Raw genomic sequence first — 14,005 nt, 5'->3', positions numbered from 1 at the left:
AGAAAGAATTTTTTCAGTTAAAGAGAGAGGGTCTGGAATTAGCAATAAAGAGCAGGGAGTATACCTATTCCTCCTCACGTTACAGTATGTCAGAGGTAATTAGAAAAGGTTCACCCACACTATAGAAGGGAGCCACAGCACAAGAGCTGGTAGCTACGGATGTAGTATCTGTTAGGGAGAATCACTATATACAGCTCTTTACTCAAAACCATAATAGGGTCCCTGGGCTCAAGAAGCTTACATTCTACTTAAAGAAAAAATTCTAGCCCTCTAATCACCTTGGCACATGGAGGAAAACAGTTCAGCTGCTCACAGAATCTGAAAAGTTAGGCTGGCATTTCCACTGTGGAACATCTCCCACTGATTGTCATTGATTACTACCACTGTAGTTCTCACAAATATAGAGGAACTAAGTCTTCTCTGCTTTCCTTTTAAACATCAAACCATTTGATGAACTTTATAAATTATTGAAAAGATGCTTTCATAGATCTTAAATCTACAAGGGACTTCAATGAGTATAAAAGAGAGGACCTTTTTTATGGATTTGTTCATTCATGTCTGACTCTTCGTGATGCCATTTGGGGTTTTCTTGGCAAAGGTACTAGAGTGGTTTGTCATTTCCTTTTCCAGCTCATTTTACAGATGAGGAAACTAAGGCCCAGGGTTACACAGCTAGTAAGTGTCTGAAGCTACATTTGAAGTCAGGTCTTCCTGACTCCAGGCTCTCTATTGCACCACCTAGCCGCCCCTCTTTTATGGACAGACCTACTTAAAAATGCCTCTGTTCAAAAATATTCAATGACTCTTCATTGACTACTGATTAATGTCTAAATTCATGTATTCCCCAAAGTCCCCCCAAATCAGACGACAGGTTACCTTTCGGACTACTTTGCTTGTACATAGTTGTTTACGTGTTGTCTTTCACATTAGACTGAACTCCTTGAGGTTAGGCACTGTTTTTTGCCTTTTTTTATAACTCCAGCACTTAGCACCATGCCTGGCAGATGGTAGATACTTGTTAATAACAGGAAGACAGTTGATTTGACAGCTTTCTAGTTTTTTATTATACAATTCTCCACAAAGTTATTCTGTTCTCCAAACTTGACTATATATAAATTCTCCAAATGCGTCCAGTGTTGTCCTGCCTTTGTGCTTTTTATCCATGCTATTCTCAATACCTGAAATCTCCTCCCTCCCTGTTTTACATATTGAATTCCTACCTATCCTTTAAAGTTCAAAACAACTAAAATGTCAGCTTCCACATGAAAAATGTTTATACCCTCAGAAGGGAAAGGCTTTCTTCCTCTTAGTTCATATAGAACTTTGTTTTGCATTTCTTCAACGAACTTATCATGCATCAGTGGATATTAATTATAATTACTTGTCTATATCCATTTGTAATCTGCCAGACCAGTCAATCAGCACCCATGTTCAAATTAAGAAGTTCAGGCAATGATTACATAGGAGACTTACTATTTCAGAGTAAAGGAAGTCTTATTGCCAAGAGTCACAGGAAAAGCCCTTTCAACAGCACGGCTTCTGTAGACCTTAAACTAGAAACAAGATTTAGTCCTATGCCATCCTCATCCTCAGATTACTGAGCCCTCTAAACTGTGAAGTGCATTGTAGTAGTCAGGACTGCAGCCCCAATATTGAGTGACCCATGGTCAGACCATGAGAGGAAAATTGTGTAACCCATAGGAGCCAGGTAGAAAATTACTTTGAAGCTCTGTGTGTCTCTGCATGTGTTGTCTCTGTGTCTTCCTTTTTCTCCCACCCTCACCCCACCCTTGGAGTCAATGTGATAGGGAAGTTCCCACAGGATGGAAAAGTATAGCCAAGCCTCATGACCCTGGCTGAGGATTTTATCACTGTCTTACAAGGTGATATCCTCCCCAGGATGACCTTGGGCAGAGTATTTTTAGAGAGAAGGCAGGGACTCAGAACAAGAAGTACGTGCCTGGCCTATCTCTCTGGGAGGAAGGCAGGAACTCAGTATGAATGGTACATGTTGGCCATGCTCGTGGTTATGGAATCAGTACAGGATGGGCCTAATGAACTAAGTTCATGAATTACTAATCCACTGTTATTCTTCATAGTATGTGTTTCACCTCCATAGTAGAGTGTTAACTGCATATCTTATCCAAACACAGTAGGCTTTAATGTTTATTGGATTGTATAAAATTGAATTCTGCTGAAAAGGCTATGATGGTATTAAACTTGGATAGCAAGCTGTAAGTCTACTCTTACGCACTAGTTGTTAGTAATTTAATATGATCTTCACCCTGAAACCTGAGCAGACCGGTACATAGACTGACTGCTTTGTGATCTATTGAAAAAAATGTCAGTCAGCCTGCATTCTAGCATTCTTTAGCAGGGCAACTGTCCTTCTGTCTTGAAACAAACACAGTAAGGAGTCCTAAATAGAAGGGAGCAATAGTTCTGATAAGCCATAGGGTCCAAGGATATGCCCTAATAAGAAAGCGTACTTCCTCGGCTTCATCTGATATTAGGCTATTTGAATTTGTGAAATTACTGGAAGCATGCTTCTAAGGGATTTAAACCTCAAAGGGGCTTCAGAATTATTTAATCCAGCCTGATCATTTTTCATATAAGGAAACCAAGGCCTAATGAGGCTAAGCAATGGCCCAGGGTCCACAGGTATACACCTCAGTCCTTGACCCCTGGTCTGATACTCTTTTCATCCTTATCATTGGTCATGGTTTAGAGATTTAAATTGTACATTTGAAATCAACAGCATGGAAAGTGCAATGCTGCCTCTATGCAACAACTGGGCTATTTAAATACTGAAATTTTGGCAGGGTCTTAGATTGTCTTGTGTAAGGAGTTCATAATAAAGACTTCAAAGAATAAATCCAGAACCACGTTTGACACAAAGTAAATTACTTTACCTCTCAAGTGAACTTTCTCGTTTGTAAAGTGAAGAGACCTCTGAATCCTCTGCTCCTATCATTTAAAATGTTCATAAATAAGACACAAGCCAGAAAAATTATATTTCACAGAAATTGAAGGAGCACTTTCTAAAATAAGTGCTATAGATAACTGCAAGGATGGGGTTCTGGATAACAGACTCTGCAGAACACAGGAAGCAGATGGTCCATATTATTTTCAGATCATATTCCATACACTAAGACTGCAGAGTATTTCAGTGACACTCTGCCTTCATATTTAGGACTGCACATTCAGCAAAAGGAAGGTAAAGCAAGGTAAGATAAAGCAACACACAGTTATTAAACACTTACTATGTACCAGGCACATTGATGGCTACTGGGGATATAGATACAAATAAAAAGATAGTCCCTACCCTTAATGAGTTTACAATCTAATAGAAGACAATACACAAAAGGGGGCTTAAAGGAGAGGGGAGATGGGAAGGTATCTGCTATGAGGGGGTTGTGGTGAAATTTAAAAAGAGGGTAGAGGAATGTTGGCTTGAGCCCCTCTTCAAAATGGAGGCCCCAAGGAGAAATTTATCAATGGGATAAGGGGGCCAGCATAGCAGAGAGAGGTTCTGGGGGAGATCACAAAGGCTGATGGATATGTCAGGATGAGTCTGCAGTGAAGGCATGATGGTGAAGTCCAAAAAGTTAGAAGCACAGCATGAGGCAAATGAGGGTTAACTGACCTGGGCCTTTCCACATAATGGAGATTCCAGGATGAACTCACCAATGAGTAAAGGGGCTAGAAACACAGAGAGATGCCCTGATGGACTTAAATATTCAAAATCCACCAGACAGGATCTCAAGGACTCTCGCAGCAGCCCACATTATCTGACCTCAGGATTTTGGTTATTCACAGAACCACAGAATCTATGATTCTCGATGTACCTCAAAGGCCAATTCATTCCTCATGAACAATCGCCCCTACAACATAACCAAACTAATAGCGATCTAGCCATTGTCTAAATGTCTCCATAGATGGAGAATTACAGCCCTCTTCCCCTTTTGAATGGTTCTAATTGTCAGGAAATGTTTCCTTACATTGGACCTAAATTTCCTTCTTAGTAGCTTGTATCCATTTAATCTCTTCTTCAGATAATAGAACAAATAAAATAATTAATATTTCTTTAATATGATAGTGCTTTAAATATTTGAAAATAACTACTTTCCCCCCAATTTTTTTTTAGGGGAGGACTAAACACCAGTAGTTTTTGGTTTTTTTGATCAATCCTTATATAGCCTAAACTCTAGTTCCCTCATTATGCTATTTACCTTCCTGTGGATGTTTCTTCAGTTTACCAAACCTTTCCTAATGTTCTGGCTTACGATTCTAGAGTAAGGAAGCTACATCTGCCCTCTAGGAGTTCTAATTTCTAGGAGGTTTGGCAGGCTTGGAATTGTCTCCACTGTTATAAATTTGAGCCCTCACTAGCTGTGTTCCCTCAGCTTTTAGGGGCCAGTGAATAGTGCCCTGGTTCATATTTTACCAATTAATATCAATTAGCTTTTTATGAAGGGGAATCCAATTAAAAGATAAAGCAAAAACGAAATATAGATATCCTTACCCTACCAATCCCCCACCCCTCAAAACCTCAGGAAAAATACTTCCTACATAAAATCAGGGGTGTTTAGGCAAGACTAGTACCTCTGGTATAAGGGCTGCCTAGACCCTTTTAGGACTGTTTTCTATCTTTAGTATCCACCTGTCACCCAAATCTCATCTGTGGTTCCAAGAGTGGCCACAACCTGGTAAACCATTTTGGCAGACAGGCCAAACCAATTTAAGTTGCTGTAGGTCTGGGGAGCTGTATTTATAACCCTCTACACTGGTGGTACAAGCCACAGGGTTATCTCCTCACTGGACTAAAGCAACAGCAGGATTTGGCAGCTCCCTGGGTATTTGAGCAGCCTTTTCTAAGGACCATACTACTCACCTCCTGGCATGAGGAAAGGACTAGAAAAGATGTCCCCAAAATTGTCTGCTTGGCTTAACCCTAGCCTACTTACCATGATAGGCTGGAATCCTACCCTGAAGTCAAAACACATACAAAAAAATCTACAAAAACTTTTGTGAATTCACCATCAGTATATGGAATGTGTACACACTTACAGACATGAAATTCAGTAGATCTAAAAGACAAATAGCTCTTGTTGCAAAAAGAACTCAGCAGATGTCACGTCCAGATAACAGCCCCAAGTGAAACGAGGCTAGCAAACAAAGGCCAGCTTGCTGAAATCAGAGCAGGACATATGATTTTTCTGGGGTGGCCACAGTGGTGGGGAGCACCATAAAGCTCGAATAGGTTTCACAGTCAAAACCTATTTAGTCAACAAGTTTATATGCTTACCAAAAGGAGTGAAGAAGTTCATGACAATGCGATTGCCACTTGCAGGAAAGTGCCATGCCACCATCATTGGTGCCTATGTTGCCACCATCATTGGTGCCTATGTTCCCACCATGACAGATCCTGATGAGATCAAAGAAAAAAATTTATGAAAACCTAGAGACCCTCATCATCGGTGTGCCAAAAGAGGATAAGCTTGGAATTCTGGGTGACTTTAATGCCAGAGTGGACTTTGACTATCAGACATGGGAGGGAGTCCTTGAGAGGAATGGAATTGGAAACAGCAACAGCAACAGCAATGGAAACTTATTACCTCTCATCACCAATACTTCTTCCACTTATTTAAATGCAATAAAACTTCTTGGATGTACCCTTACACCAAAAGAGACAGACAGGATGTACAAGTGACAAAGTTTACATGTGGCATAGAATGCTGGATTGATCAGACTTATTCTCTCCACGCCATAGGTTCCCAAAGTGGGTGATACCACCTCCTGGGGGGTGCTGGAATGATCCAGGGCAGTAGCAGGTTCGGGTGCAATTGTGAAGCACTGAATAAAAACAAGGGGACAATGGAAGCATAAGGAAAGAAGGGAATTTTGAAAAATCATTCATACGTGTTTTATCTGTTGTGTAATAGAGTTAAAGTCATAGTGATTACATTATTTTCTAAATAAACACACAAAACGCAAGTTATAACCAATCAGTGGTCAAGTCTGCCCACAGGTCTTAAGAAGGAGGCATGGCCGGAGAACATGTCACACATTGTCTGGAATTCCATCGTGCATTGGCAGGAATGTGTGCATGTAATGACTTGTTTACAATATGATACTATATGGTTACATGATGCAATATTATATCATCAAAATTTCAATGCAGGAAAAAAATCTACAAATTTACAAAAAATATTAAATTTAAGATGTGTCATTGAAACTATTTTATATTTTTTGAAATGACACAAATTAAAAAAAAAACATTAAAGGACTGAAGAAAGTAAATTTCCAGGGGGGGCAACGAGTAATTAAAGGAGGCGGTAGGCCAAATAAGTTTGGGAATCTCTGATCCAAGCCAAACAAAGATAAGTACCAGAAGATTTAATTTCAACAGATTAGAATGCTTCTCCATGCATAAAGTTTGTTGCTAACTTAGAGGGAAAGCTGAGTCAATACACAGTTGGCACCAGTGGAGCAGAAAAGGAGTGGGCAACTTTCAGAGCTTTGGTGTACAGCACCACATTTACTCCTCTGGGACAAGACACTTGGAAACATCAAGTTTGGTCTGACAAAAATGATGGGGAAATTCAGAAGCTGTTAAATGAAAAATAAGAACTCCATTGGGTTTACCAACAGGATAGTTCATCTGTCTCTAAGCAGGCAGCATTTAACTCCAACAAAAGGAAAATGCAAGTGAAACTTAGAGAGTAGTTTGACTAGTTTAGCACTGAATAAGTAAACTAACAGGCAAAATTGTCATTTTTATTATATTGGCTCAGTCTACCCATGAGTAATTAATATTTCTCTAATTGTTTAGATCTATTTTTATTTGGATGAATAGTGTTTTATAATTGATTTCATATAATCTCTAAGTTTGTCTTGGTAGGTAAACTCCCAAGTATTATATATTGTCTGCAGTTATTTTAAATGGAATTTCTCTTTCTATCTCTTATTGCTGTGTTTTGTTGGTAGGATATATAAATGCTGCTGATTTATACGGGCTTATTTTATATCCTACAGCTTTGGTGATATTGTTAGTTATTTCAACTAGTATTTTAGTTGATTTTCTAGGATTCTTTAAGTATACCATCATATCATCTGTGAAGAATGATAGTTCTGTTTTTCCATTGAAGAGGCAAGAATATATATATATATATATTTAATTTAAGAATACCTTTGTTTTTTCTATCATTTAGATTTCCTACAATATCCCTCTTCCAAGCCCCACCCAGAAAATTATACCCTTGTAATGAAGAATTTAAAAAAGAGAAAGGAAATGAAGCTGAGCATAACTAACAAACATTGAAAAAGTCTTACATTATATGCATTGTTTCACACTGAGGGTCTTTTTTTCTCTGGTATGCAACAGGATGAGGTAACTTTTCATATGCTTTCTTTGTGGCCAAACTTGGCCATTAAAACTTTATAGCACTCAGTTTCAATTATCTACATTGGTGTACTCATTGTGTATAGAGTTTTCCTGGTTCTTCTTAGGTCACTTTGCATCAGTTCTTGCATGCATTTTCATGCTATTCTGCATTCATCATATTTACTGTTCATTACAGCATAATAGTCTTCCATTGCAATTATGTATAATTTGCTTAGCATTCCCTTGAATTGATGGGCATCTTCTTCTGCCTTTTGTTTCTAGCTCTTTGATAGCACAAAAAAAAATGCTTTGGTGTATAGTGAGTCTTTCTTTTTGTTTTTTACTTCCTATAATATGTACCTAAGAGTAAAATCTTCGGGTCAAATGGCAAGGACATTTTAGCTACTCAAGATGTTCCAAAAATTTCAAATTGCTTTCCAGAATGGAAGAGTTATTCAAAGTTTCATTAAAAATGAATTAGTGTGCTAGCTTTTCCCCAGTACCCCCAACATTGACTCTTTCCATTTTTTGTCATCTTTAATAAATTGCTGGATATAAATTACAACCTGACCAATGTTTTGGTTTATATTTCTTTTATTATTAATGATTTAGAGCATTCTTTCATTTGATGGTTGATGCCTTGCAATCCTTCTTTCGAGACCTGTTTGTTCATATCTTTTGATCACTTACCTATTAGGAAACATCTCACTTTTTCTTTGAGTTGTCTATGTATCTTGTATATAAAACCATTAAGGCTATGTCATACAATATTTTTAGGTAATAATATTGCGAATAAACATGGCTCCCCAACTTGTTCTGTTGGCACTTCATAAAACTTGCACAAATCTTGCTTTCTTAAATGAATTAATAGTTTCATTCTATCACACGCTATAAGAACTATTTGGCTAAAAGCCCACAACATTCCCAAGATCTTCCCTACTTTGACAAGCAAATGAATTCAAAACTAAGTGAAACTAAGTGAAAGCAGACATTGTCTCTCTCTCTCTCACAAACACACACACACACACACACACACACACACAGAGTGATTTTGTTGTATCATTTTGGCAAGTGAAAATCCTCACCTTCCCCCTAACTCAGCAAAATGTTCTATAAGGTCTGAGAAGGAAAAGCCCCTCTCCAGTTTGTTAGAACAGGAAAGGCTTCATTGAGGAAGCTACATTTGAGCTGAGCCTGAAAAGATGGGTATAATCTCAAAGGCAGAGTAGAGAGTGGCATAAGCAGACACTGAGGATATAGAACATGAATCATGTGTACAGGACGAGAAGTATTCTAGTTGGGCTGGAACAAAGAGTGGGGCTAGCGTGAGATGTCCAAAAAGTACGATGGCAAGACAAGTCTTAATGCCATATGAATGCAAAGGACAAACTATACTCAAGAACTTAAAACTACCAAGTAAATAACAATTTGAACCATTTGCCTTTCTAGTTTTTTGTTGTTGTCATACCTATGTGTTGGCCACCTTCTTTCCTTAGAATGGAACAGCTGCATAACACATACGTATCCAATCAGCTAAAAAGTCCTAGGGCTTCCACTTCTGTAACATTTTGTGAATTGGCCCTCTCTTTTTGACCTCTATTGCTATCACTCTAGTTCAGAATCGTGTTGAGTCCTGACAAATACCAACTGACTCCAATATAATGAGTCTGCTACATCCAGCCTTTCATTCATTTGATCAATATTTCGTACTGTACCTAGATTTTCCTTATGCCCTGTTGTGAAAGGCAATGTTTGATACGAAAGCCAATCTTTACAAAAGAACCAGGAAAACAGGTTTGCATTCTGCCCATGACACATACTTAAATTCTTAGTGCTTCAGATAACACTGTATTTAGTGTAAGTTACAGACCAGTTAGCAGTCTCCATTGGTACAGTAAATTTCCTCACTGGGAGCTCCCTATACCAATAATATCATAGGTTTGGCCAAAAACAAAACAAAAATAGTTTGCTCTTATTCCTTAGCCCCAAATACTTCAATAACTTCCTATGGTCTACTGAATAAAGTACAAAGTTGTTTCTTTTTTTCTTTTTGGCCTGATATTCAAGGTCCTCTATACACCTTATTTTTAAAGACATTCCTTCCTAACCCCAACCCCCAACTCTGCTTGCTGAAATCCTACCTACTCCTTAAGACTGAGATCCAAAGCCAGCTTGTTTTTTAAGTCTTTCTAGACACAAACAATTGGAAATAATATTTTCTTTTCTTGACCTTGTATTATGCTTTCTCCTCTTAAGTACTCACCATGATCTCATTTATGTTCCATTTATTTGTCTATCAGTTGTATTTCTTGACTGGTTATACGTTCCATGCAAACAAATGGAACAGGATCCATAAACCCAGTTCCAAATGGCCTCACCATGCACACAAATGAAGCCTGTGCTCTTGTTCTCTTAAAAAAAAAAAAAAGGAGGTGGCAGGACTAGGAAGACCTTGGGCACCCTGAGAGAATATAAGGTAGTTAGACGCTGCCTACCCACTCCCAAGAGTCCAGTGCTGCCTCTTTATCGGATGCGGATCTTTGCTCCTAATCATGTTGTAGCAAAGTCCCAATTCTGGTACTTCGTTTTCCAGTTGAAAAAGATGAAGTCTTCTGGAGAACTTGCATACTGTGGACAGGTCTTTGAAAAGACCCCTCTTAGAGTGAAAAAACTTTGGCATCTGACTGTGCTACGATTCCAGAAGTGGAACCCACAACAAGTACAGGGAGTACAGGGACCTGACCATGGCTGGTGCCATCACTCAGTGCTACTGAGATATGGGAGCCCATCACCGTGCCCAGGCCCATTCCATCCAGATCATGAAAGTGGAAGAAATTCCTGCCAGCAAATGCTGCCAGCCTCCAGTCAAGCAGTTTCATGACTCCAAAATCAAGTTCCCTCTGTCCCACAAAGATCTGCGTCACCAGCACAAACCACGCTTTACTAACAAGAGGCCCAACACGTTCTTCTAAGTGCAGAGACAAGGAGGCATCTCTTTTATTTGATCTGTTTAAATAAATTTCCCAATTGGAAAACAAAAAAAATGTAATGTAGATCTCATTTTTCAAAGAACGTATTCCATCTCCAGTGGAATCTCATCTTCTTTCCAGGCTTTTCACAGACACAGAATTACAGTGGGCAATATAAGGTTCATGGCATACAGTACACCTTTGACACAATGTACCAGTTAGTAAACACACAGCTCTCAAAACTTTGTACATGGTCCTTTGTACTTTCAGCAGATTATCAGTGGTTACATCCAAATTTATGAATATTGTGTCTAGGCCAAGGTCCCCTTAGAAGTGCCAAACTGATTTGTTCTAACACCCTCCTGACATTCTCAAGTTCACAGGAATCTGTAGCTTCAATTTATATCACAGTCCTCCTTCAATGATTTAAAATTGAGACCATACTTGGCATAGTCTTACACCTCAACCATGATGACCCATTTTCAGCCCTACTGTAAATATCCCAATAGTTGCTGAGGGCTACCATTTGTTCCTTCCAAAAAATCTCTCCACTGTCTCTTATTTCTGACCACAATCAGATCATCAGGACACTGTCTGAAGGACAAAAAAAAAAAAAAGGCAACAACTATATCTTCAAACAATTTCTTCCAGGCTAAATATCATATCATCAGGATGATTGACCCATCCTCCCACCTGCTGCCAAGTTATTTTCTAATAATTCAATTTATTTAAATCAATTCAAATATTAATGTGATTAAAGGAATTCACATTTGTAAACTGATTTCATATCTATGAAGTTCTTTGCATATGTTATTGTCTTTTAATCCCTTTCCCTAATAAATTTAGTTTCCATCAATGGATTTAACCAAAACTAGCTGACAGCTGTCTTGGGTAACTGAAGGCTGCAAGTGGCCAAAGTTTCTAAACAATGAGGTGTCTACTGACACCAGACCACTAAGGAGTAACTCCTTGTGATAAGAATCAGATTTGTCCTCCTACCAAGAACTCTTCTAATTGGTCCTCCAAAACATTGACAAATTGGCAGCTGGCTTGCTCCTGATCATGCAGGGAATGAGTTGTGGTGCATTCTTACCTGAAACTGGTAGGCTTGTTCTGAATCAGGCCTATGTGATTCTTCTTGCTTCAAGCACTTCCAACATGTATCTACCATATCTTCTCCCAACTTTTACCTCATACTCCAATTTCCATTTCTTTCTTTTATTCCAATTTGAAGGCTAGCATTCCATTTCAAGCAAGAAAATATCAATTTATGTTACGGATGCTTTCTAAATCAAGAATTATACTTTGGCTTTTATGGACAGTAAAGATTTTTTTTTGAACCCATGATTTAGAAAAGATATTTATTATCATTATTATTAGCTTTTGGTTTTTTTGATAACACTTTTTCTCAAATCACATACATGCAATATCATATTATTATTATTATTGCTTCAGTCCTTCATTTTCTACCTGGCTGTGCTCCTTTGGACTGTACATCATACACACATGCCATGTACATTTCCTCCCTTCTCCCATCCTGCTTTTCAGCTTCCTTTTATGGATTGTCTTCCCCCATTAGATTGTAAGCTCCTTGAAGGGATGGACTGCCTTTTCTCATCATAATTTTATCTCTGGTGCCTAGTACAGTGCCTGAAATAGAGTGTTTATTGACTAATTGAATGAATAGTAACATATTACACTTTATCATGTTCATAGTACTTTCCATATATAATATCATCACTTAATCTTCCCCAAAACCCTGTGAGGTAAAGACTAAAATCATTATTATTCTCATTTTACAGATGAAGAAAGTAAGGTTCAGATATGTTAGAATTCATCAATAATCAATCAACATTTATTAAACATTTACTACATGTCAAAAATTGTGTTAAGCTCTAGTGATCAAAAAGAAAAGTTGAAAATAGTCCCTACCTTCAAGAAGCTTATATTATAAGGCATGAGATACACATATACATATACGTGTATATATGTATATATGTATGTGTATATGTATATACACACACAGAGTTATATTACCTGTATAAGCTAAGAGGATTCATATCCCAATTCCCACTTTCTCAAATGAATCTTGGATCCTCGAGACATATCTTAGCCCTGTAGGGTTTTAGGGATAACCTTGAAGAGATAGGAATTGTAGTTTAATGTCATCTACTTAAGTCCCCATTGGTATGCTTTTCTTCAAGGTTATTAATTTTAAATCATTTTAGTCATCCAGACTTATTTAAGTAGTTTTTAGAAAGTAGCATTTACTAAGTTGGTTAGAGTGAAAACAATTGGTATAAAACCTATCTCTAAAATTCTAAAACACACCCTTTCATAATTATCTACAATTTCCCAGGGAAAGCCAGATCATCCTCAGAGCATATGTTGCAATGGGGTAACTCATTATTCTTAGTTGCTAGAAATTCTTTTTTTCCCATTCAAAGGACACTCAAGAAATTCCCCTTAGGCATGATGTAGCTCCTTTGCTGGGCTATATGTAGAACTATATATTTGTAATTAGTCTGTCTGTGACTCCCAAAGCAAACATCACCATCAGTTATCCAGGGATGCTCCTACTACACCAGTGGAAGGATAAGAAGTCTAGTATCATTGGAACTCTTCAAAGTTTAAAAGATTTCCCTCTTCCCCAAGGACCCAAGGCTGAGTTCTTTCCTTCCCCTCCAAGTGGTCACTCCAATGCTCTCTGTTCTGGCATATCACTTTCATAACTCCCTGACTCTTGCTAACTTGATGCTTTTATACATGACCCAGAGGGCGTGATGGAATCCCTCAATCACTTAGAATAGACTTCTCATCTGGCATCATTTATTCAATTACTTTTAGTGGCTCTTAACACTTAGTCTAAAGCCTATACTTGAAATTAATTGATTGATTAAGCTTAAGATCACTTCTTTTAAATAAAGTGGGATGACTTGAACACATTCATCAATCCTACCCTTGCAGGTATATACAAGATACACATAAGGTACTGCCACATTGTTTTGTCAAAATCAAGAAAGAAAACTGATGAAAAAGATGTTGCTTTTAAAAAAAAAAACCTATACTTAGAATTGAGAATACCAGTTCAGAAGATGATAAAATAATTGCACATTGGTTCAAACTGGAGTGATAGTTCTATCACATATATCTCAAAGGGGAATTCAAATGATAAGGAAGGAACAAATTCAAATGCAACCCTATTTTAACCTAATGCCATTGCTATAGGAAAAGAATGGATTTCATCAATACAACACAATAATCGGCAGCCCAAGTCATCAAAGAGATTACAGTTACACTTTTAGGATTATAATAAACAGTTATCTAGAAATTTAGAATCTTAGCATGAGAGTGTCAAAACTATTAAGATATTGACTAGATTACTATACCTATATCATGCACCAGGTTAAAAAAAAAGTTGAAGAACTTACTTATAGACAAACATAATTCTCTAATCACTTTTATGTGATATGTTTTATGGAAATATATTTTGTTCTGTTTTATATCATTACTGTTATCAGAATGTGTGGGTATTTCAGAATGTTGTTATACATGCATTTATATAATGTTATTTATATATTAATTATTTATATATAATGTGCAATGAGTATCATTGTTGCAATTGTATACACATGATTTTACATGTGAG

General features: G+C 37.6%; 1 pseudogene; it reads left to right on the top strand.

The window, feature by feature from the left end:
- The first annotated feature begins 8,650 nt into the window (after nt 1-8,650).
- On the top strand, nt 8,651-10,359 carry LOC114049467 (annotated as a pseudogene).
- Nucleotides 10,360-14,005: the final 3,646 nt, after the last annotated feature.

The sequence above is a fragment of the Vombatus ursinus genome, unplaced genomic scaffold (genome assembly GCF_900497805.2).
Source record: "Vombatus ursinus unplaced genomic scaffold, bare-nosed wombat genome assembly UNPS02014798.1, whole genome shotgun sequence".
In the NCBI taxonomy this organism is placed as follows: domain Eukaryota; kingdom Metazoa; phylum Chordata; class Mammalia; order Diprotodontia; family Vombatidae; genus Vombatus; species Vombatus ursinus.
This window is presented reverse-complemented; position numbering and strand designations above follow the sequence as displayed.